The sequence below is a fragment of the Octopus sinensis genome, linkage group LG14, assembly GCF_006345805.1.
Source record: "Octopus sinensis linkage group LG14, ASM634580v1, whole genome shotgun sequence".
NCBI classification, from domain to species: domain Eukaryota; kingdom Metazoa; phylum Mollusca; class Cephalopoda; order Octopoda; family Octopodidae; genus Octopus; species Octopus sinensis.
Window position 1 is genome coordinate 33,527,295 of NC_043010.1, and position 26,153 is coordinate 33,553,447.

Sequence of the window (26,153 nt, forward strand, 5' to 3'; positions counted from 1 at the left end):
TCCTTAAAGATTTGACTGTTATTTCTAGGAGGTCGTGTAACCATGTTTAGGCTTCTTCAAAAGTCTTTCCTTCTATTGAGATCTGATTTTGTGGATTGAGAAAGAGAAGAGGTTTTTCTTGTATCTGGCTGTTTATGTTCTGGAATATGTATTGTGCGAGTTGTATGATAGTTTTTGGGGAGGTAATTGTATGTAGAATATGCTGTGTTATAGTATTTATTAGGAAGTAATTGTGTAAAGTACGTTATATGAGTTGTATTATAGCTATGAAGAAATAATCTTGTAGATTCTGTATTGTGTTGGGAGGTGATAGTGTAGAATATTTATTGTATAGCATGTTTTATGCTTTGTTATGTTTCGGATGTGTAGAATGAATGTTGAATTTTTGCCACAGTATCAGAAGGCAGTTGTGTGTGTATATATATGTGTGTGTGTGTGTGGTAGGTACTGTGTGTTTTTGTGTAATATAATATTTAGAGAGCGGTGATTGCATAGAATGTGTGCTGCCTGCGAGAGTTGCATTATAGTATCAGGACGTGCTTCTGTAGAATATGTGATATGAGCTGTGTTATATAGTATCGGTGGTAGTGGTGATGGTGATGAAGCGATTATATAGAATTATTTGAGTAGAGATGTTCGAGTTGTGTTGATACTATCTATCAGGAGCTGATTGTATAGAAAATGTCTGTTGTGTGATTTATGTTTATAGTATCGGAAGGTGATAGTGTAGAATGTGCTGTAGTTTTGAATTTAAATTATCCTCGGTTGAATTGTTTACGTAGTAAACCTATTTATAGATTTATGTACAAGAAAGAGTGCGAGTCCTGATATCATTGCGTGCTGTGTTTTCTTCTTGGCTTTGTTTTTCTTGATGTTCTCTTTACACTGTTTATCAGTTCACATACCATTATTTGATACCGTTTTGTTTTGTCACTTACACACCCGCACCCACGGCGAACTAACTCGGTGACGGTGAATCGAACCACTGGTAAAACTCGCTAACATTTGCATACATTCTCCCACTTAAAACATCCAAAGTATATATGTATATATATATATATATATATATATATATATATATATATATATATATATATATATGCATGTGTGCATATACCTATGAATATTTATGTGTATACATATTCGTGTGTGTGTGTACATATATTGTGTTTCTGTGCGTGTATGTGTGTATACACACACACATACAGAGAGACAACGTTCGCACACGCACATATCCGCTCGTCCAATACTTGTATTTTTCTGTTTAATTCGCATATCCTACAAATTAAATTTCAATTTAAAAATATCTGTTTGAATTAGTTGTGTGTGTATATAATCTTTTAATTCTAAAGTAGATATCGTACTCGCTACTTGCTTTCGCCTTTCTCCCTCCTATATATACGCAGATACACACACACATACACATGGAGATGTATATATGCATGCATATACTCATCATATAATTGTATATGAGGGGAGGGTAAGCACAATAGAAAGCAGATAAGGAAAGTCCCCATTGGTGTGTGTGAAGGAGGGGAATCAGTCCTTTAAATTTGTTTCGATGTTGTTTCTTTTTTATTTTTTTTGTAATTCACTGCATCAACCTCATCCCACACCTCCTTTCCTCCCCTCCCACTACCTGTGTGTGTTCTTGTGGCGGCAGCCTGACCGACATTTGCCGACACACTGACGCCACACGCACACATGGGCGCACTAGCACACACTCACACGCACACAAGCAAATGCACAGGCTGACGCCCGTCTCTTCCTCATCCCCTTTGAGAGTAATACGGGCGCTGTTCTTGTCGGTGGTTATGATGTTGGTGTGAAAGGTGGTGGTGGTGGTGGAAGAAGGAGTAGATGTGTATGCGTGCGTGTGTGTGTGTGTGTGTAGTTGGATAGATGTATGTAGATGGGTAAAAATGTGTGTGCGTAAAAGAGAGAGAGAACCAACGTATTCATTTGAATAAACGCATACATGCGTTTATTCAAATGAATGTGTTGGTTGAATCCGGGAATCCTTCCGCTACTCGTTTCGATGACGAGGAAACTAGTTGAATGAAAACTTCACTCAACATCTTTTCTCTCTCTCGTTCACACACGCATATACACACATTCCTTCCGTCCCTCACTCACTCTCTCTCCATTTCTATGTATTTGTCTGTCTATCTATCAGCTATCTCTCTCCCATCCCCATAAGTTCTCCGTTGTCCACTCATTTCCTTCATTTAGTTGCCCTTCCTCCCACCACGTCTTCACCTCCGTATTACTCACTGCCCCCTTTCTCCTCAAAGAGTCTCCACTTCGACTTCCCCGTCGTCTTTTTGCTCTATCTACCGCTCTCTTCTTCTTCTCCAAATCATTCACTGAAGCAAACCGACCCTCTCTTCTATTTTCTCAAGAGCCCCGCATTTCATTTGATCCCGGTTTACATCTCCTACGCGTTTACCTCCCCTCCACACATATCGCTTCTTCTTCCCGCCCCATTCCCTCTTTACTCCAATTCCTCCGTATCTCTGTCGCCACCGCCACAACCGGGCTATCCTATTGTGGTGTGAAGTGGGGGGGGGGGTGAGGAGAGGTTGGAGAGTTGTCAAGACACTTTATATATAGCAATAACGCTTTGGAAACGGCAGCGACTGCAGCAGTAACTGCAGCTGCAATTGCAGCAAGTAATTGCAACAGTAAAAGATGGGAAACCTCATCTCTTAGCGCTGGATCGATCTGCTAGAAATAACAGTCAAATTTTCTCCACAGTTCACAACCCATCATCTCAAAATAGAAAAGATGAGATGTTAGATAATGCTATCTAACTTACACAAATGTTGCCCACCCTTGACTTTGTTTCCTCATAACTTTCAGAAAAATTGATATGCTTAATGTAATTTTCTACAAATACCTTTCAGATGGTGTAGATCACGATTATATCGGAATTAAATGTTAAAAAGAAAATGTCAGGGGCGCATACATACTGATACACATTCAAGATTCATTTTCTAGCTGTGTGTGTGTGTGTCAGTATGTATCTGTGTGAGCCCATCATCTTTTCCTTTTTTCCACATTTAATTCTTATACAACCCTAATCTACCCTATTTGAAAATTATTGGTATCGCTGTGTAGTAAGAAGTTTACTTCTCAACCACATGGTTCTAGGTTCGGTCCCATGATGTGTCATCTACAGCAGGTGTCTACTGTAAGCTTAAGGCCAACCAACGCCTTGTGAGTGGATTCAATGGATGGCAACCGCAACCTGTCGTGTGTGTGTGTGTGTGTGTATAGGCATTTTTTCGATGGCTGGATAACTGAAGAGATGGTGGCGTGGGTTTCCGCCCCGACATCCAAAGCTCGGAGTTTTATCATGGCTACCGAATAATATATATATATAGGTGGTGCTCCAGCATGGTGACAGTCAAATGACTGAAACAAGTAAAAGAATTAAAAAAAAAAGAAATAGTATGTATAGGCACAGATATGGCTGTGGTAAGCAGTTTGCTTCCCATTCACATGGTACTAGGTTCAGTCCCACTGCATGGTGCCCAAGCTTTATGAGTGGATTTGGTAGATGGAAACTGTGAAGAAACGAAGGAACTTATATACATATATATATATATATGTGTGTGTATATATATATATGTGTGTGTATATATATATATATATGTATGTATATGTATATATGTGTGTGTGTATATATATATATATATATATATATATATATATATATAATATATATATATATATATATATATATATAAGTATGTATGTATTTGTGCGTGCATGTTTGTCTCCCCTGCGATCGCTTGACAACCAACGCCGGTGTGTTTATGACCCCATAACATAGCGGTTTGGCAAAAGAGACCGATAAAATAAGTACTAGGCTTACAAAGAACAAGTCCTGGGGTCGATTTCTTCAACTAAAACTCTTTAAGGTGGTATTCCAGCATGGCTGCAGTCAAATGACTGAAACTAGTAAAAGAATTATGTATATACATATATAGATATATAAGATGAGAATGTGTGTCTGTCTGTCTATCTGTGTGAATCCCTAAAACTCGAGAACTACACCACCAATTTCATTCAAATTTTACACATGCCCTACTTAGGGTCTATGTAGTGTCGTGGGCTAAAAAAATTTCAACTTCTTGTCTAATGCAAGCCCAGAGCAATCTCTTATCTCTCACTATTTCAGCATTGCATGTCAAAAGTGAAACAATACTACTTTTACTTTAATAGTTTCACTATTAATACTGAAACTATTAAAGTGAAACTATTATCTCACATATATACAGGCATTCATTCATTCATATATATATGTATATATGATGATGATGATGTTGGTAAGTTGCTATGTGTCTTCTGCTATAGCCTCAGACCAACCAAAGCTTTGAGTGTTTTTCGTAGACAGAAACTGAAAGAAATCAATCGTATATATATATATATAAGTGTATGTGTATGTCTTTGTGTCTGTGTTTCTCCCTCATCACTACTTGACAACTGCTGTTGGTTTATTTACATCCCCATAACTTACTGGTTTGACAAGAAGTGGCTGATAGAATAAGTACCAGGCTTATAAAAAAAAAAAAAAGCACTCAAGTCGATTCATTCGCTAAAAAATTCTTCAAGGTAGTGTCTCATATTTTTGTTTGCCCACTCAGTTGTATCTATCAATCTATCTTTCTGTATATATATATATATATATATATATATACATCTTTGTATATGTGCATATTTATATCTCTTACATAAAATTCAATGTCTTTATATGTGTTTGTGTTACTTATAGATTCAAAAACTACTGCACCGATCCTAATGAAATTTGGAACACAAAATCCAAGCCTAGGGAGAAGGGTAATGCTGTGTGTTTCATACAATTTCATGGACCAAAATTACTGAATGCATCCTTATGATATTTGGAACTTAGATTCAATGCAATATGTTTGGTTTGAATTTCAGATGGCTTAAAGGGGGCAGAACCCCTATGAAAATTCATAAATTTCCGATGTTGATGAAATTTCAACCATAGGTAATTGACACACATCAAGAAGTATTCCCAAAGTTTCTGCTTCTCATGAGGATTCTAAGACCCCCTAATGAACATTATTTGTAATTCAGTGGTACAACAGTGTAAGAGTTTGCTTTGAGATAATACTTAGATTGTGATTTCTGCAATGTGGTGCATAAATTGTCAAGTAAAAGAGAGGCATCTTTGCTTCCACTGATTCAGTTGTTATCACTGGGTCAGATATAGTCCCTAGATGGTAACATTGATTTCAAGGTCTTCCCAGATAAGTGACTGGTCATTCAAAAAGATTTATAGATTGCAAATTTATTCTGTCCAGCTACCTATCAGCATAGTGATCATTAGCAAACTCCAGAGGTGACACTTCCTTTTCCCCTTAGCCCTCACATCACACATGTTTATTTGAGTTGGGTGAAGCCCTTCCAATTGCTATAGATCCGTAATGCATTTTATGGGAATCCTACATTGGGGAGTGGTAATGACTAGGGTGGCTGACTGCTTATTGTGATCATTTGTCTTTTGGTTTCCTGTAGCTTTACTCTCTTTTACACACTCTTCTGAACATTCATATATTTCCAATTTCAAAGAAATTTGAACAATAGATATAAGACCCAAGTTTAAAAGATTACCAACAATTCAACTTCTCTGGTTAGCTTTAAGACCCCACCCCCAATAGGGGCCTTAACTTCCACATTTTAGAACTCTATGTGTCCATGTGCTCCATTCTTCAGGAGCAAAAACCTTTGAATAGGTTTCATAAGATTTGTAATTTGGAATCTAGGCATAAAGATGAGTAGTATGGGATAAATATGTCATGATTAGAATTTTGTTAGGGTGTGTAAAGAGGGAAAGAACCCTCATTAAAATTCTTAATCTGCAACTTTGATGAAATTCGAATCATAGGTATTCCAGTTCAGAGAAAATACAAAAGAAAAGTCTAATTCCATGTGACACAGACAAAGCCAGGTGTCTCTGCTAGTATATAAATATATATATATATATATATATAGGCACAAGTGTGGCTGTGTGGTAAGTAGCTTGCTTACCAATCACATGGTTCCAGGTTCAGTCCTGCTGCAGTGTCTTCTACTATAGCCTCGGGCCAACCAAAGCCTTGTGAGTGGATTCAGTCAATAGAAACTGAAAGAAGCCCGTTGTGTGTGTGTATATGTTTGCGTTTCTCTGTTTGTCCCCCACACCATCGCTTGACAATCGATGTTGGTTCGGCAATAGAGACCAATAGAATAAGTACTTGGCTTACAAAAAATAAGTTCTGGAGTCGATTTGATCGACTAAAGGAAGTGCTCCAGCATGACCACAATCAAATGACTGAAACAAATAAAAAAATAAAAGAAAATACAATAATCCTTTGCCTATCACAGGTGTTACATTCCTATACCTCCCATGATAGGTGAAAATCTGCGAAGTAGAAACAGTGCTGTATTGTATATTTAAAAAATTATTCTTATAATTTGTATATATTTATTTTATTATAAATGCAAAACATGGCGGGATTGACGTAAGCTTAAATAAATAAACTGCAACTGCAATATGACGAGGGATTACTTTGTGTTTGTTCTGTACCACTACTTTGTAAAAGTTGTGAGGAAACAAAGTCAACTCATGAGAATTTATTCAAAACTCCACTAATTCTGATACATTCAGAGCCTACACCTTCTGGTATTTGAAGAAAATTTCAATAAAACTTCAATTTTTTTCTGAAAGTTATGAGGAAGCAGATTGGCGGAAGACACACACACATCTAGGTATGACTAACCTAACATAGGAAAAAGATGGGATGGTCACTTCTGGAAATGTCTCTCATCATAGGTCTGTCTGCTCAATCGAGGTTGTCCTGGGACTAAACAAGACTAATAGTCAGTGTAAGAACTGTGACTGCTGCAGCATTAGTATATGATAACCACTGCAACATTATCACCCGTTGTGTGTTATTTTGTGTGTTGTCTTAAGAGAGCAGATCTTGTACTGATGGTTGTTGTGTCAACCAGCACTGGGTTAACCATTAAGCGAAATAAACATGTGCTTAGAGCATCAAGGAAAGTGAGGGTGAGTAGAAGGGCACCACAAAAATGGTAAATGGTTTATGGCACAAAAGAAATCACTTCAAGCTTGTTAAAATGATATTCAAAGTGATTTAAATGATTGGAAATATAATTTTGAAGTGTTCAGGTGTCATAGTGAGGATCTGATCAAAGACTTTGTGATTAAAAAGAACAAGAGAAAACTTTTGAAATATAAATGAAGTAGAAGTATACAAAAATAAACATTATTTTCCATCTTACTGTTAGTTTTGTTTCATTTAAAAAAATCTATTTCATAGTTTATTATTGTTTATATTCTGAATAAAAACCATGACAGCAGGAAGCCCTTTTTGTTCTAGCACCTTCTAATATCCTCCTCGGTATCAGAATGTGACTGGTGGTTGATCTTTCTTCTTTGAAGCTATTCTGGTTGTCCCTGAGCTTCTCCATCTCGGGCTGGATCCTGTTAGGAATCATCCTGTTGAGTGACATCAGTGAGATCCCCCTGTAGTTGTTGATGTTAGAAAGATCTCCCTTCTTTGGCACTGGGATGATGTTACTGATTCTCCACTGATTCAGGGCAATTCCTTTTTCCAATGCCTTTAATTCTGTGGACCATCTTGCTTACCTGCCCTAGATAGAGATAGATATTTTGAATTACATATATTTGGAGCACCAAAATCTTTTTTAAGTGCTTTAGGCCTCTTTGGGTCTTAATCCAGCTCTGGTTCCAACTCTAAATCACTCTTAGTATAGGTTAAAACTGTGTCCAAAGTTGTTTGAGTCATGGACCACCCCATTTTTATTTTCAGACATAGTGTATCTAGGACTGTTATCATTTAATGTATCGTTTATTTTTCTAAAACTATTGGTGTAAGTTTTGGAAGATTTGGCTGCCATTTCTAGCAAGTTGACGTTTCTTTGCTATGGTCACTTGATTTGCTAAAATAGCAACCAAATCATAAAATCACTATCTGCTATTTAAAAAGAAAAAAAAAATGACATTAGATAATGCAGTCCAGGGATATACAATGTCTGAAAAAAGACAGAGTTGTCATGGCTGGAATGCCTTTGGTCAGCATTAAACTGGGAGTAAACCACCACAACCGCCATAACAACAACAACTATGATAGACTTAATCATCACCAATTCATAGAGTGAACCTTTCCTCCCACCACCACCGCCTCTATTGCTACTGGATGTGTGGGTGATGATAAGGGATAGGGGAAGAGTATGTGTGAGTATCTACATTTACACTGGAGCCATCATTTGTAAACATGTGGGCGGTAGTGTTGGGGAGGATGCCACACACCAAGAAAGTGAGTATATAGGGTACAGGGTACAGTCACACCCTGCCACCCTTGTTTTTATCACAAGCACCTTAAAGTACAGTTTGGTGGGAGTGAACCCTAGACCCCCCATCATCACAATGTTGGTTGATGTGTGTACAGGCTTCACACTGGAGCCATTCTAGTAAACAAGTGGCGGTGGAAGTAGCTGACATCCAGGCCAATAGTTGGAGAGAGGACAGCATGCTGGTTAATCTTACCCTCCCTACACACATCCCTTCCACCATTCATCTCTGCTTCTATGTTTTATGGGTTCTGTTTGTGTGTGTGTGTGTGTGTGTGTGTGTGTGCTGAGTCTATCACCTCCAATTTATCTTGTTCTCATCTTATTTCTTTACTGTCCACAAAGGGGTACACACAGAGGGGACAAACAAGGACAGACAAACAGGATTAGGTCGTTTTATACACCAGAGCATAACTGGTATTTATTTAATCAACCCTGAAAGGATGGAAGGCAAAGTCGACCTCGGTGGAATTTGAACTCAGAACATAACGGCAAACGAAATACCCTTAAGCATTTCGCCCGGCGTGCTAACATTTCTGCCAGCTCGATGTCTTCATCCTCGCCCTTGCTCTCATCTTGTGGACTTCTGTTATCTAACCACATTTAAACCCTGAGTGAGTAGACTTATGCCCAGAAGCATTCCCAACGTGACCATCATGTCTTTTTTTTTTTTCATTTTTTTTCATTTTTTGAAGCTTAGCATATATATCTGGGACTACATTCTCCACTATTTCCTTTAACTTTTGCTTAACCCTTTAGCATTTAAACTGGCCATATCCAGCCCAAATATGTCAGGTCTAGACTATTACACCTATCCTATAATGTCATCCTAAAAATAGACAATGATATTGTGTGGTAAGTAGCTTGCTTACCAACCACATGGTTCTGGGTTCAGTCCCACTGCGTGGCACCTTGGGCAAGTGTCTTCTACTATAGCCTCGGGCCGACCAAAGCCTTGTGAGTGGATTTGGTAGACGGAAACTGAAAGAAGCCCATTGTATATATGTATATATGTGTATGTGTTGTGTATCTGTGTTTGACCCCCCCCCCCAACATCGCTTGACAACCTGGTGTGTCCCTGTAACTTAGCGGTTCGCCAAAAGAGACCGATAGAATAAGTACTAGGTTTACAAACAATAAGTCCTGGGATTGGTTTGCTTGACTAAAGGCAGTGCTCCAGTATAGAGACAATACATGACTAATTCAAAACAATATGAACAAATAAGCTATACCCTTGGCAGAGAAATTTGACCAATGAAGGGGTTAAGCCAGTTTAGATGTGAAATGAAGGAGACTTAGATGAGTTTTTTTTTCCAGTTAACTAAGCAACCATGTAGATACTTCCTTGATGCAGACCCTCTTCATTTGGTCAGCTCTTGCTGGACCCTACCCCTATGATTTATAAAGCAAGTATCGGTTCTGTACCAGGGTAGATTCTTTAATTAATTAAATTATATATATACCTGTTCCATAAACGTTTGGCCTTGTGCCAATAAATATTTGAAGTGTTATGTATATATGTATGTAATAATAATAATAATAATAATAATAATAATATAATTATGATAATGATAATAATCACAATGCCTAAAAGCATTCTATCTGATGAAGTACCAACACAACTGTTGCTGAATTATATTCATTTATATAATTATACTATAGAATGACTTTATATAATGATATATGAGGGTATCAGGCACAGAAACAGATGTTGTAATTTGCTGCTAAAGCCTGTTTTTTTCCATCATCATGTTTTATAAATTTATAGATACATATACACATACATTACCTCAGTTATTCTTCTTTAGCGTTTTACTCTTTTACTGATTTTAGCCATTGGCATTTATCTACCCTGCAACACTTTTGTCAGTGGAGGCATGTGGTTTAGAGGTTAGGGTGTCGGACTCACGATAGTAAGATTGTGGTTTCAATTCCTGGATTGGGTGATGCATTGTGTTCTTGAGCAAAACACTTCATTTCACATTGCTCCAGTCCACTCAGCTGGTAGAAATGAGTAACACTGTGACAGACTGACATCCCGTCCAGGTGGGCAATATATACACCATCAAAACCAGGAAACTAAACCTTATGAGTCAGTATGACACGAGAAGGTAACTTTACCTTTACCAGTGTCAAGGGTTTTAGTAATTTGTATGAGGAAGAAAGGCAAAGGTAACGAAAAGTAAAGGAACATAACTCGATATGACATTTTTTTTTCACACACTGATTTATACTATCCAACATTTACCTATATGTATATATCTATCTGCCTGTTTGTTAACAATGGTCAGTCTTAATGTCCATTTGATTTACCTTCTTCATTGCTATTGTTGTTGTTTTTTAGTCCCAGTTTAGCACACCTGTAATCAAAGACATTTCTGTTGTGATTATATTCGATCTTTTGTAAATCAGAGGCTATATTTTCCATTTCTCTTTTTCTTTTTTGCTGTCAGTTGAGAGGTTTTGCTGCTATTTCTAGCATTTCAAATTACCATGTAGAGGTCTCGTGTCATTGAAGACTTAAGATATACATACATAATTTTTCCTATTACTAAATAATTATCTTTCATGTGAGAGGGAAGGTGTGTGTGTATGTGCACACTCACATTACATTTGCAATATAACCAAAAGAAAATATTGTTCAAGAGCATACTGGATGCAGATGTGGTGGCCATGTTAAGAAGCCTGCATTGCAACTATGAGATTTTGCATTTAGCCTCACTGCACAGCGCCTTGTCGAAGAGTCTTCTACTATGGCCCCTGGCCAACCAAAGCCATGTAAGTGCATTTGGTAGATGAAAAATGTGGAATTCCAGTGTGTATATATATTTCTGTGTGTGTGTGTGTGTGTGTGTGCGCGCACAAGTGCTTTGTTTGCTTTCCCCCACTGCTTGACAACTGGTTTTGTTATGTTATGTTCTCATAACTTTGCAGTTCAGCAAAAGAGAATGATAGAATAATAACCAGATCTTTAAAAAAATATGTACTGGGGTGGATTTGTTCTTCTAAAAGAAGTCTTTCAAGGCAGTGTCTCTGCCTGGCCATAATCCTATGACTAAAACAAGTGAAAAATATAAGATATGAAATCTTCCCTCAATCATTGTTGCTGATATTCATAATCGATGCTTCAACATTCCTTCCATTTCTCTGTGTATATGGATCTCTCTTTGTCTTGCCAACTGAGTAGAATATCCTTTGTTATGAAAGTCTAATAAGGCCAAAATAGGTTTTGTTGTTTTTGACCACTAGTCAGTTTTAAAGAGCCAAATCTATTCTATACTCTGCATTGTGTATGTTGTCCAATAATTTCTGTTAGCTGATCTTAATAAAGTTACCTCCCTTTGTTTCTTTTCTTTTTTTTTCTCTTATTTTTTTAGCTCTCAAACAGCCACAAAATTTTGTTTACTAATTGCTAAGATAATCTCAATTGATGGAAGCTTTTCAACTCAGTGAGAGACCTACCATATTCATGTTATTTGATGTGCTGTGACTATTTTTATTATTATTTATTCTTCTATTTTGCTGCTTTTATTGTTACTATATATGTGTGTGTACGTTGACACAGTATTGGAAGCTGATTATATAGAATGTGTTTGGTGTAAGTTGTGCTATGATACTACTGGATTGTGTAGAATCCAAGAAGTGTATTATGATGTATTATGCTGTTGTTTAGTCTCAGGTCAAGGCTAATTGAACATGCTTATGATCACAGACGATCCAGTCATGACTATTCCAACTTTTTTTTTTCATATATTTTTTTAAAGTTAATACAGTTGGATTTCAGAGTAGTTTGTCTGTTATTTTAAGCAAACTTAGTGACTGCATAGAAACTCCTCCATGGAGTTGTGAATTTTATATTATATGAATTGTATGAGTTGTGGTTTTTAGATTAGAAGTTTCTTGTGCAGAAGTACAAAATATGTAGGTCTCTTTTGGGAGCTCTTTGTAAAATTGTGAGTCCTAGTTTTATTTTTCTCATGTTTAAGGCCATTTTTTTCACGTTAACATTGAACCAATTATTAGCCATGTTTTTTTTTACTCTTGTTTCTATTCGGAAGTTGTTTTTTTTAAATAGTGTTTTGACTGTCACGAGAAGGGTTTAATGTCTTGGATGGAATCGATCAAGTTGTCTTATCAGAATGCACACATTGTCATTTTCGTTACTGATTCCCCCAACCCGTTCTTCCTGGAGTCATAGTTATGTCATTATTAAGTAATGAATTTAAGGGGAAAAATGACAAAACCATTAGCATATTGGACAAAATGTTTAGTGATGTTCTGAGTTCAATTACTGCTGAGGTTATCTTTGCCTTTTGTCTTTTCTGGGTCGATAAAACAAAAGTGCCAATCGGGTACGGGAGAGGGGGTCAGTGTAATCAACTACACCCTCATCCGTTACTTTAAATTGCTGGCTTTGTGCCAAGATTAGAAAGAATTATTATATAATGAAGTTCATATTCTTTGTATGAAAATATCTGTTGCATGTTGTACAATGGATATAAACATACTAATTATGTTAGGGTATGTCAATATACATAACAAAGTATATCTATAATATCATTAAAAAGGCACCGAACTGGCAGAAATGTTAGCAATCTGGGCGAAATGCTTAGCAGGCATTTCGTTTGTCTTTACATTCTGAGTTCAAATTCCGCCAAGGTCGACTTTGACTTTCAATCTTTTGGGCTCGAAAAATTAAGTACCAGTCGCGTACTGGGGTCGATCTAATCAACTGGCCCCCTCCCATAAATTTTGGGCCCTGTACCTAGAATAGAAAACAATATACATAACAAAGTATTCAAGGCTAATTGACCTGATATTGTTGTCAAGGATACCTAAGACAAAAGTACCTTCTTATTGAAATTATCAGTCCTAACAGAATGATGGATATATTCTCTCAAAGAAATGTAGAAATTATCCAAATATAAAGATCTGAAAATAGAGATAGCCTTAATGTAGGGGCTGAAAACAGAAACAATCTCTATAAGTAACTTGAGAATGATACAGAAGAAAAATGCAGGCATGGCTACGTTGCATTGCAGCCACATGGTTTCAGGTTCAGTCCCACTGAAGAACTCTTTTGAATTAGTGTCTTCAGCTATAGTCCTGGGCCAACGAATGCCCTGTGAGGGAATTTGGTTGATAGAAACTGTGTGGAAGCCTGTTAGATATGTATGTATGTGCATCTAGTTGTCTGTCTGTCTATATTCTTTTATTTGTTTCGGTCATTTGACTGTGGCCATGCAGGAGCACCACATTTAGTCAAACGAATCGATCCCAGGACTTATTCTTTGTAAGCCTAGTACTTATTCTATCGGTCTCTTTTGCCGAACCACTAAGTTACAGGGACATAAACACACCAACATTGGTTGTCAAACAATGGAGGGGGGGAACGGACACAGACACGCAGACACACACACATACATATATAGTCACAATGAAGATATTTAAATCCCTTATGGGGATATTTATCCAAGATACACTGATTTAATATATTAAATTTTGAAGAGATATTTCTTCAATCAATATATTATATAGAATATCATAAGTTATCAAACATTTTTATTGAGTTATAAAACAGAGAGATCTGATGGATACAATTTAATTTATTAATTAATCAACATATATAAATAAAACATATATAAAATATATTTATATATGTTTTGTAATTTTAATTTTGTTTGTGAAATGGAACAATTGTTGGTGAATATGTTGATAGATTAATAAATTAATTTGTATCCATTAGATCTCTCTGTTTTCTTACTTTCATCATCATCATCATTTAGCGTCCGCTTTCCATGCTAGCATGGGTTGGACGGTTCAACTGGGGTGCGTGAAGCTGGAAGGCTTCGTCAGGCCCAGTCAGATCTGGCAGTGTTTCTACGGCTGGATGCCCTTCCTAACGCCAACCACATATATACACATACACAATAGGCTTCTTTCAGTTTCCGCCTACCAAATCCACTCACAAGGCTTTAGTCAGCCCAAGGCTATAATAGAAGACACTTGCCCTATGTGCCACGCAGTGAAACTGAACCTGGAACCATTTAGTTGATATATATATAAGGGTAAAATTAATTAATTAATCAATCAGTCATGTTGATTCATTATTTTTCTCTTTGCTTACATAAAAAAGTGTGTTACTATCTGGGAGATTCTTACGGTGGGTCCCAATAGCATATGCTAGTTTACCCCCACTGCATCATGCTGGTTCTGTACCCCCTTGAGCAAATTCACTCATCCGTCCACAAACATTCTCTGAGCTTTCCTATCATTTATAAACTCTCTTGCCTCTCTCACTCCAATTCTTCTAACCACAAAGCTTTCCTCATTCCATCCATCCACACAAACCAAAGTCTACCTCTAGTTCTCCTGCCTACCACTTCTGCCTTCCTCATCCTCCTTACTATCTGCTCCTCATCCAACCTCTCCATATGGCCAAACCACCTCAATATTCATCTATCCATTTTGGTTGTTAGTTTTTCTCTCATTCCTGCTCACCTTCGCACCTCCTCATTCCTCATCCTGTCCATCCATGTTACACTAACCATAGCCCTCAAACATCACATCTCAGACACATCTAGTTGCCCTCCCCCCACGTTTCTGCACCATATAACATTGTCAACACAACCACACCCTCATACACCCCTATTTTCACTTTCATACTCAGCCTTTTATCTTGCACTTCTAAATACACAAAATATTTTAACATTTTTTAAATACAATTGCTAATAATTAATTATAACAATTCTGCTGAGGTCGACTTTGCCTTTCATCCTTTCGGGGTCGATAAATTAAGTACCAATTGCATACTGGGGTCGATCTAATCAACTAGCCTTCTCCTCCAAAATTTCAGGCCTTGTACCTAGAGTAGAAAAGAATATTTAGTTATAAGAATATAATAGGATTTTTTAAATAGCAAATGGCTACAGCAGTCCATCCAATTAAGATAGGAAACAAAAAAGGGTCCACAGACAAAAAAAATATAGTTGAGAACCCCTAGCAGTGCACCAGCATGGCCACCATCTAATGACTGAAACAAGTAATAGAAAAAGGGATAAAAATTTAAAATATAAAGAAGAAAGAAAAAAATAACATACATGGTGTACCAACGGGATTTGAACCTAGATCAGAAGAGTTGGCAGCAGGAAGCAATTAAAGTTCAGTAGTGTGAGAAGGGTGAAGAAGGTTTGAAGAGAAGGGCATGAAATGAATTATTGGTTAACCCTTCAACTTTCAACTGTTATTAAGTGCATAGTCTGACAAAAAAATAAAATATAATCTGTCTCCTCTTTCTCTCTTTATTCTCTGTATTCCTCATTCTCTTTCTTTCTCCATTTAAAAATGGCAACTGATTGACCTCTCTGACACCTCAGACCTCAGGGAGGACCAGTGGAGAGTATGAGTGGGGTAGAATGACACAAGTATGTTCATCCTCCTGTAAAGAAAGAAAGAAAAAAAAAAAGAAAAAATACCCATCATCACCATCACCAACTCTGCTAATATTCTCTAAAAGTACCCTCAATGAAACTGTTGCACTAAAAGGTAGTACCCTGCTCCCTGTTCTTTTTTTGTATATTATTTTCTCTTTACATACACTTCAAAACAAAAGTTTCTTTATGTACAAACAACTAAGCATAAAAAGAAAACACAAGCACACACAGGAATAGATACACATGGACTCACACAGACAACCATTCAAGAACATAGACACACATGTATGAGCACAGTGTTAGGAAGCAAGCAAGTTTAAACAAAACAAAACAAAATCCCATAAAATGCCTAGTATACTGTTAAAAAACACTATTATTAAATAAAGAGCCAGTGAAGTACTGGTCCATGTAATTCACTGTAGCTCACCCCCACCCCCAGCAGAGCTGGCACAGTCATTAGCACATCAGACAAATGGCTTAGTGGTATTTTTTTTCCAGCTATTTATGTTCTGAGTTCAGATCCCACCTAAGTCATATTTGCCTTTTATCCCTCCAGGGTTGATAAAATAATAATACTTGTCAAATACTAGGGTTGATGTAATCAACTTGTCCAAAACACCCGTTAAAAATTGCTGGCCTTGTGCCAAAATGAGAAAGAATTGTTATTAAGGTGCAGGCATGGCTGTGCTTCCCAGCCACATGGTTTCAGGTTCAGTCCCACAGCACGGCACCTTGGATAAGTGTCTTCTATAGCCTCAGGCCAACCAGAGCTTTGTGAGTGTATTCAGTAGACAGAAGCTGAAAGAAGCTTGCTGTATACACCATACAGGCATATCTCTTGCATCCCTCTCCAGGTGAGCATTTCTAATCTTACAGGCTGTGGATGCTGGTGTTGCATTAAAAGCACTTAGTACACTCTGTGAAGTGGTTGACATTAGGAAGGGCATCCAGCCTTAGAAACCATGCCAAAACAGATATGAAGCATAGGCAGTTCTTCAGCTGGCCAGCTACCATCAAACTGTCCAACCCATGCTAGCATGGAAAATGGACGTTAAATGATGATGATGATGATGATATATGTATGTGTGTATCTTTATGTCTGTGTTTGTCTCCCCACCCCACTTGACAACCAGCGTTCATGTGTTTACATCCCTGTAACTTAGCGATTCAGCAAAAGAAACCAACAGAATAAGTACAAGACTTTAAAAAAAAATAGTCCTAGGGTTGATTTGTTCAACGCAAAACCATTCAAAGCAGTCCCCCAGCATGGCCACAGTCAAATGACTGAAATAAGTAAAAGATAAAGTTGAGCAAAAAACTTAGTAAAATTTCTTCTAGATTTTTATATTCTGAGTTAAAAATTCCACTAAAGTCATTTTTGCCTTTCATCTAAGATCCAGTCAAGCACCTTCCCTGCAATTGCTGCCTTGTGCCAAAACTTGAAACCATTGGCACCTACCTTCACTGCTTTCTACAAGTTGGGCAATGCAGTTGGTGAAAGTTCTACATAGGTGTTGGAGTGGCTGTTTGGTAAGTAGCTTGCTTACCAACCACATGGTTCCGGGTTCAGTCCCACTGCATGGCACCTTGGGCAAGTGTCTTCTGCTATAGCCTCGGGTCAACCAAAGCCTTGTGAGTGGATTTGGTAGGCAGGAACTGAAAGAAGCCTGTCGTATATATGTATATATATATATGTATGCGTATATGTTTGTGTGTCTATGTTTGCCCCCCAACATCGCTTGACAACCGATGTTGATGTGTTTACGTCCCTGTAACTTAGCAGTTCAGCAAAAGAGACCGATAGAATAAGTACTAGGTTTACAAAGAATAAGTCCTGGGGTCGACTAAGAGCAGTGCTCCAGCATGGCCCCAGTCAAATGACTGAAACAAGTAAAAGAGTAAGAAATCTAGGTGATGGGTAAGACTGATAATGGTCTCCAGGAAACTTTAGATGTCGACAAGGATGAACTCTGTTTCAACGGCACTGATGCCAAGCTGTATCGGCCTTTGCCTTTCTCTTGGATAACATCAGTGGCATAGAGAGGAGAGGATGGTATGCATGAGCGATTGCTGGTCTTCCACTAATAACTTTGCCTGGACTTGTGCCTCAGAGGGGAACATTCTAGGTGCAACTCCATGGTCATTCTTGACTGAAGGGGATCATTACCACTTCTTAACCCCTTTGGACATTAACAAGGTGTTCAAAGCAACTGGAACCATTGGATACAATCACACAGTTTTGCATAGATAAAAAAAAAAACACCAAGCCCAAAGCACATGACTAGCCAAGCAATCAACCAAACATATTGTGAAGATAATCATTTATACATATTTTATCACTAAATATTTTCAAGCTGTATCTCTAACATAATCCTCTTAATCCATATTGATTTGTTATTAAATATATTTACCTTAATCCTTTGGACAAGAGGTATTATTAGTATTACTAGTATTATTCTTAATAACATTAATATTATTAGTATTATTATTATTGTTATTAATATTAATATTAATATTGTTGTTGTTGCTATTAAGTAATCACATTGTAGGTTGGTTGGTTGGCTGGTAGGCTTTTACTTAACTTCAGCTGTTGGACTACAGAGATGCTGGGCTCTACCACCTTTAATATGACTGAATGTTGAGTTGGGATTAAATGACATGATGTGTGTGTGTGTGTTTATGTGTCTCAAGCCATTGTCTTTGACATTGTTTGTGCACTGTGTACAAAAACAATGCCACCACATACACAGTTTCATTGTTTACATCTGCTGGGCTGGTTGTTCAAGAGCTTGGTGTTCAAAGGGCCAAGAATAATAGTACCTTACTTGGAAACCAGTGTGGGTCGGTGACAGGCAGGGTATCTAGCCATAGAAAAATTGCCTCAGTAAGTCTCACCGAACTCATTACTAACATGGAAAAAGCCCGCATTGAAACAATGATCACACACACACACATAATTTTCATCTCTTGCTTCCCCATATGTTCTTGCAATCCCTTCTTGCTCCTAGTTTAGCTATCCCTATTCATGTCTGCTCACTTTGTAAGTTGAGAGGCCACCTGGACACCTCATCGCTGCTATCTTATCACTTTCCAGCTTCCTGATCATTCTTGCCTTCTGTTCTAAACATGAATAACCATGTACACAGGTAACCATGTTAACTCCTCTACAGCAGGGAACCTATTCTGCCTCTTGCTCTCATATTTTTTTTAAAAGCACTCATTTCATAGCATAAAACCTGTTCCTGCCAGGAACAGGTTTAAATATGTATGTATATGTATACTGGCTTTAGAAGAAAGTTTGTAGTAACATGAAACACTTAATTTAATCATAGAGTCTGCATTCAAATATAAATATACTCTGAGTTATGTATTGAATTCTTTAATGGATAGCACTCTCCTTCATTCTTTGATTATCAAATGTATATGTTGTTTGCATATCTATGTGTGTATGTTTGAAAGCATGGCTGCATTATTCAGAATTTTACCTCCTGATTATGTTATTCAAACGATCTGTTTGGCACCTTGTGGAGACAGAAATGCTTTGGGCAGATTGAATTGTACCTGTAATTCAAAAGAGCTGAAACTAAGTAAAAGACTACCAACCAACTAGCCAACCAACCGACCTCCATTGTGATTACTTAATAGCAGCAACAACAATATTAATATTAATATTAACAACAATAATAATAATACTAATAATATTAAGAATAATGTTAGTAGTACTAATAATACCTCTTGTCCAAAGGATTAAGATAAATTTATTACCAGGACACACTGATTCAGCCTCAGAATTATAGTAATGGTGCATGATTGTGGAATACTAAACCAACCAGCTTGAGAACACTTCTAGTTTTGTGATTGTTGTAAAATGTTCCATCAAGATTTCCAATTGATGTTCCAAATACTATCTTAACCCCTTTAGCATTCAGATAACTTTGTCAAATGTAATGCTTATTTATATACATTGTTTTGAATTAATCATGTATTGTCTTGTAGCTTTGAGATTTCAATGACATTCCAGGATAGACAGGTGTAAGAGGCCAGATCTGACCAGTTTGAACATAAAACAAGTAGAATATTTTGGCCAGATATGGCCAGCTTAAATGCTAGGGTTAATAATGACAAAATTATTTGTCTAGATTTTTGATTATTTTCAAAAGATAATTGAAACAAAAGCCAGTCTATGTCTATAGAAATATGGTAACAAAAGGCTTAATCTGCTCAAAAGGGGTTAATCCATTCAAAAGAGTTAAACATTCAGATTACTCTGTCAAATGTAAAAGTTATTTATTCACGTTATTGTGAATTAATCATACATTATTTCATAGCTTCAAGATTTCATTGAACTGATTGTTTAATTTCAGAATGACATTGTGGGGTACATGTGACAAGCCAGATCTGGCTGGTTTAAATGCTAAAGGGTTAAACAGTGGAGATGCATGGCTCAGTGCTTAGAGTATTGGACTCATTGTAAAATTGTGGTTTCAATTCCTGGACCGGGCAACACGTTGTGTTCTTGAGCAAAACACTTCATTTCACATAGTTCCAATTCACTCTGCTAGCAGAAATGAATAATCCTGCGATGGACCAGCATGCTGTCCAGGTGGGGAATATATAAGCCATGGAAACTGGGAAACCAGCCCTTATGAGTCGGCATGAGTCAAAAAGGTAACTTTACCGTTACCATTGTCTAGGGTTTTAATCAGTCGTACACCTCTCAAGAAAGAAAGGCAAAGACAATTGAAAATAAAAGGACATAACTGGATATAACATTGATTCTTTGGTTTCACACACTGATTTATGCTATCCACCACCTACCTATATGTGTATGTCTGTCTATCTGCCTGTTTGTCAACAATGGTCAGTCTTCATTTCACTTTGATCCAGTCCACCGAGCTAGAAAAAAGTCCTGCATTGGACCAACATCCCATCCAAGTGAGTAATGCATAATTGCCATGAAACCGAAAAACCAGCCCTTATCAGACGGTTTGACTCAAGAAGGTAACTTTACCTTTTGAAAGGGTTAAGCATAATGTTCTGTTGATTGAAAAACTCGAACAAGCTTCATCAAAACTTTGGTGAGATCTATCACAAGCACACACACATACACACACACACACACACACCACACACACACACACACACACACACACACACACACACACACACACACAGAGGCAAATATGCCTAATGAGTACAAGAGATGGTGCACATGCTGCTGATCTAGATTGCATGATTATAAAATGCAAGTTACGAAAATATAGAAACAACCCACCTGTCACAATTTGTCAGTCAGTAACAGTAGAGCAAGAAGTGGGTAGATAACAGGAGCAGAAGGAAAGTGGTGTGAGGTCACATCTGAAAACAGAGGGGCCTCTTATTAGATCAAGCATGGAATTGAGACAAATATAGTAATGTTTTGTTGTACCTTTCTCAGGCTTCTCTCAGTTTCCACCTACCAAATCCACTCACAAGGGTTTGGTTGGCTGGGGTAATACTTTATTTAGGCTTTCTGGTTTATGGAGGTTTTGTTGCACACACACACACACACACAATCTCAGGTGGTTTTAACAAAAGATTCATATATAGTACCAAATTCAACACTAGTATTAAAACAGCATCCAAACAATTGTAGATGGGTTGCAGTTGCAGGCAGCCTCATGGTCTGATTACAGGAGAGAGAGAGAGAGCACGATAGAAGTTGTTGAAAGATACAGATTTGTGAAAGTAGCAGTTTATATGTTATAGCAAACTGGATATCTCCCACTCCACTCTGCTTCTATGCTCCACACACCCCCATCCTTTCTATTGGTGATTGGTGATCACTTGGTATTGAAAACTTTTGGCAATCTCACTCATCTACAGAAATCAATATTCATCATTTTTCTAAGAGGCAATAGGCTTTTGACTATCCGTTTGGTAAACGAGGTGGCAGTGGTGGAAGTGGGGGGGGGAGGGGGATGGAAAGTGTATGTGTGTGAGAGGGGGGGTTATTGTTACCATGTTTGCGTGTGTATGTGTGGACTATGGTAGCTGTTGAAACTGGAATACATGCACACACACACACACACACACACACACACACACACATATACATATATACTTGTACACATATATGTACATACCTACCCATATACTCATGTGCTTGTACAGAAGCACACATGCATACACATATGTACAATCACATACATAGTGACATTTTGTTAGGTCTTTGTTAGAATGGAAAACAACAAAGTAACACTAACAACTAGTAGGTACTATTATGGTCGTACAATTGTATTTGACTGTAGAACAGTGGAACTGGTTCTTGGAAAATGATTTCAAGTACAAATGATAGGTAAAAAAAAAAACAAAAAAGAAGAATCTTTCTCTCCCCCCCACCTGCATCCTCAGTGATTAGTGACATTTACCCCCCCCCCCATACACCCTGCTCATTGTAAACTGCTATTCAGCTGATAAAAGACAGGTTTCTACTCAATTCTTTTCTACCTCCTACTCTTCCTCCTTCTGTCTTTTCTCTTTCTCCTCCTCCTCCTCTCCCCCTTTGCCACATCTACTTTTGTTTTATTTTTGTGTTTGTTTTTTTTCCTTTTTTCTTTTCAGTTTTACCTTCTCTTCTCACTCCTCCTCTTTGCTCTCTTTCTTTTTCTCTTTCATTCTCTTTCTTTCCTCCACTTCTTCCTCCTCCTCCACCTTTTTCTTCTAGACAAATAATAGCTATCTTAGTTTGGCTCCTCCCCCTCCTTCTCTTCACCCCCTGCCTTCCCCCCCTCCGTTTCTACAGACCCATTCTTGTTCTCTGGGGGCAGGTGAAGAGATGGGCGGGGAGTACTTGAGTGGATGGAAGATTATCTATGTAAAAGACTTAACATTTGGCAAAGAGAAATTAAAGTAAAGAAGAAACAAAAGAAATGAAAAAAAAAAAACAAATAAAGAGAATAAAAAGAGTGTGGCAGAAGAAGATAATAAGAGAAAGAAAGAAAGAAAGAAAAGGTGGGGGGTAGGGGTGCTGGTAAGAGGTGTTTAATTATGTGATTGTCATTGTGAAACTATTGTCTTTATTTTGCTTTCCATGAGTCCCAAATAATCTACTTCATTGGTTTATTTCTTTTGTTAGAGAAGGGAACAGGGTGGAGGGTGGTGGTCGTAGGGGGGGATAAGTAGAAAATTAAATAATAATAATAATAACAACAATAATAAAATAATAACAACAATAATAATAAAACTATAATAATGATATAAGAGAAAGAGTTTGCTAAATTGCAAACAAAAGGCATCTAATTATTTACACTTTTCTTCTTGTTACTGCTACTGTTGTTGTTGTGTTGATGTTGTTGTTGTCATTGCTATTTGTTTTTGCCACAAGACTATTAATACCTTGTAGCATATGGCCATGTGGTTTTCTCAAACTATATATATTTTGCATTTGGTGCCATTGTGTGGCACCTGGTTGCATGTGTTGCCTCCTGTGATACCTACAGGTTGAAGCAAACCCTGTGAGGGAAAACTTGTTGGACTGAATCTGTATAGAAATGCATTGAAGGTGGTGACCTGTTATGTTTTGGGGATGGGGGTGAATACATTTCACTTTTCCCTTCTTTGCTAGAAATGTTTAAAAATACCAGTTGAGTACTGCGGTCCTTATAATCACCCTTTCCATTCTAACCTTGGAGTTGGGTAAAATAAAAACTCCAGTCATGTACTGAGGCCAGTATAATCAACTGTTTCCTCCCTGAAATTTATGGCATTGTGCTTCAAATAAAAGCTATTATGGCTGTCATCATTGTTGTTTTCTATATAAACAGTCACAGTTCACAGAGCTCTGTGTAGAAAACATTTTCTTTCAGAATTTTATTTTTTTGTCTTTTCACCTCTAGACAGCTTTGGATCAGTGAAATGTGAGCCCCTTTTCTTAGGTTAGAGTAAAAAATTGTCAATGGGGCTCTTTGAACTGTTTACACATTTTTAACAAATAACCATTTGCAATATTTACATGCAGTGGTGCCAGCAGTAACATAAACAAATATACAATTATTTTTCATATATGTTATAGGCACAGGAGTGCCTATAAGAAGCTTGCTTCCCAACCACATGATTCCAGGTTCGGTCCCACTGCGTGGCACCTTGGACAAGTGTCTTCTATTATAGCCTTGGGCTGATCAAAGCCTTGTGAGTGGATTTGGTAGACAGAAACTGAAAGAAGCCCATTGTGTACATATATATGTGTGTATGTAAGTATATGTCTGTGCTTGCCCCCCCCCCCCAACCACGACCACAACCACCATTGCTTGACAATCAATAATGTTGTGTTTACATCCCTGTAACTTAGTGGTTCTGCAAAAGTGATCAATAGAATAAGTACTAGGCTTACAAAGAATAAGTCCTGAGGTCGATTTGTTCAACTAAAGATGGTACTCTAATATGGCTGCAGTCAGATGACTGAAACAGATAAAAGAATATATATATAAAGCACAAGCAGAACAAGTACCATAGAAGATACAAAATAGAATAGTGTCTGAATGAAAACAGATACAGTATTAATGGTAATAACAACTACATTCCATAATTTACTAACATTATGGAGCAAAAAGAGCAATTTAACTTGAGCCAGTTCAAAGAAAAAGAGGAGTGGATAAGGTATGTCACAAAAGGTGGTACCTCTTTGTCAAAGACACTCAGACTGGATATGAAGGACAGAAGGGTCTGTTACTGCCTGTGTGGTAATAAAGGCTATTTGAGGGACTTCTGCATAAAAAAAGTAAAGCAAAAAGAAATTAGAGAAGTGAGGATAGATAGCTGCAGAGGTGACAGCAATATAACAGTGGGCCTCTGAAGACTATAGTATTGCTACAATTGTTTTTCAGAGCATCACCATTCATAGGCCTGAGAATGGCCAAAGTGGGAGCAAAAGAAATCATCTTGTCCTCAATTCACTAATTGAAAGTTAGCGTCAGGAAAGATATCTAGCTTTAGAAAATCTGCCTCATAAATTTTGTCTGACTCATGCAAGCATGGAAAAGTGGATGTGAAAATGATGATGCTGTACATCTCCACATGTTTTGTAACTTATTTTATATAAAACATATGTAGGCCCTTGTGGCCAATACTGAAAGGATGTTTTGATAGGGCTGACTCTTGTTATGCTGTGTTTGTCCTCAATGCAATTAGTTTCAATCATGTTTTTAGAGACTGAGTTGCTTCAAAGTACAGCAGCATCAGCCAGTTAGTTACCTGGTCTCTATAGTGTATAAGTGACTGAGATTACAATATTCCCCTTGAAAGGGACATTGGACCATCACAGGGTTCCTCATTTACTGCTGAGTGATTTGTATCAGCATGAAATGAGATGACTTACTCAAAAATGCAACACATCACCCAGTCCAGGAATTGAAACCAAACTCTTGCAATTGTGAGCACAACATCCTAACTGCTAAGCTATGTGTCTTCACTCAAGTTACAGTATTCTTTAGAAAATAAAAAAATAAGCAAAATGAAATGGTTACAGCTGGAATGAGTTAATCAGCCTTAAGCGGATTTGTCTGATCAAGGACTCACCAAAAAAAGAAAGTCCCTCTACGAACCCTTCCAGCTTGTAGTCATCCTGCTCTCTTTGCTAACAGAAAACTGTAACAACTTACCAATGATCTTTATGCAGTAATGATAATAGTCTAACTGACCAATGGAAAATTGTGTAACAACACCATGGTCCCACACTGCAGAAATCTTCTGGTTGTCTCTATTTCTCCCTGTCCCACACTATCCAACTGATCAATTACATAATCCTCAGAAAGTAATCTCTTTGTTTCTATAATTACGCAAAAGATGATTTCTCTTCTTTTTTTTACATTGGAAAGATTTGTTGGCGGTGGCGGTGGTGGTGGTTGTTGTTTAGCCACAGGTCAGCCCTGATTGATCAGTCAGAACTATGATCAAAGGCATTCAAGCTGTGATATAAGAAGCCTAATTGCAACTGGCAAAAATTCAAGAAAAGACCTAACAGATGATATTGATGGAAATGGGGGAGGGTTGGATTGGATGAAAAGGCTCAATCTTTTCTGACATAACAATGTGGTTAAAAATAACAATAGAAATAATGGCTTTTAGCATGAGCACAAGATCACATATTTGTGGGGAGGAACAGTTAATTATAATGACCACACTATTAAACTGGTGCTTTTATTTTACTACAAGCAGGGTAAATAAAGGTGTTAATTTCAGTAGGATTTGAAATCAAGAGTGGAAGGAGTAATGACTAAAGACTACAGAAGGTATTTTGTCTGGCACTCCGACAGTTCTGTTATCCTCTGT

At 37.4% G+C, this 26,153-nt stretch overlaps 1 protein-coding gene across 16 annotated transcripts in view; it reads left to right on the forward strand.

Moving 5' to 3' along the window:
- LOC115218961 (mothers against decapentaplegic homolog 4) overlaps window positions 1-26,153 on the forward strand; it is a 253,163-nt gene that overhangs the window by 53,597 nt on the left and 173,413 nt on the right. Inside the window, exon 2 of one of the 16 annotated variants that reach the window (XM_036508850.1) lies at window positions 4,781-4,845. The exons of the other annotated variants lie outside the window; for them this stretch is intronic. The gene's annotated coding sequence lies outside the window, so the exon portion shown is untranslated. The remainder of the gene's footprint in view (window positions 1-4,780; window positions 4,846-26,153) is intronic. 16 annotated transcript variants of the gene reach the window in all.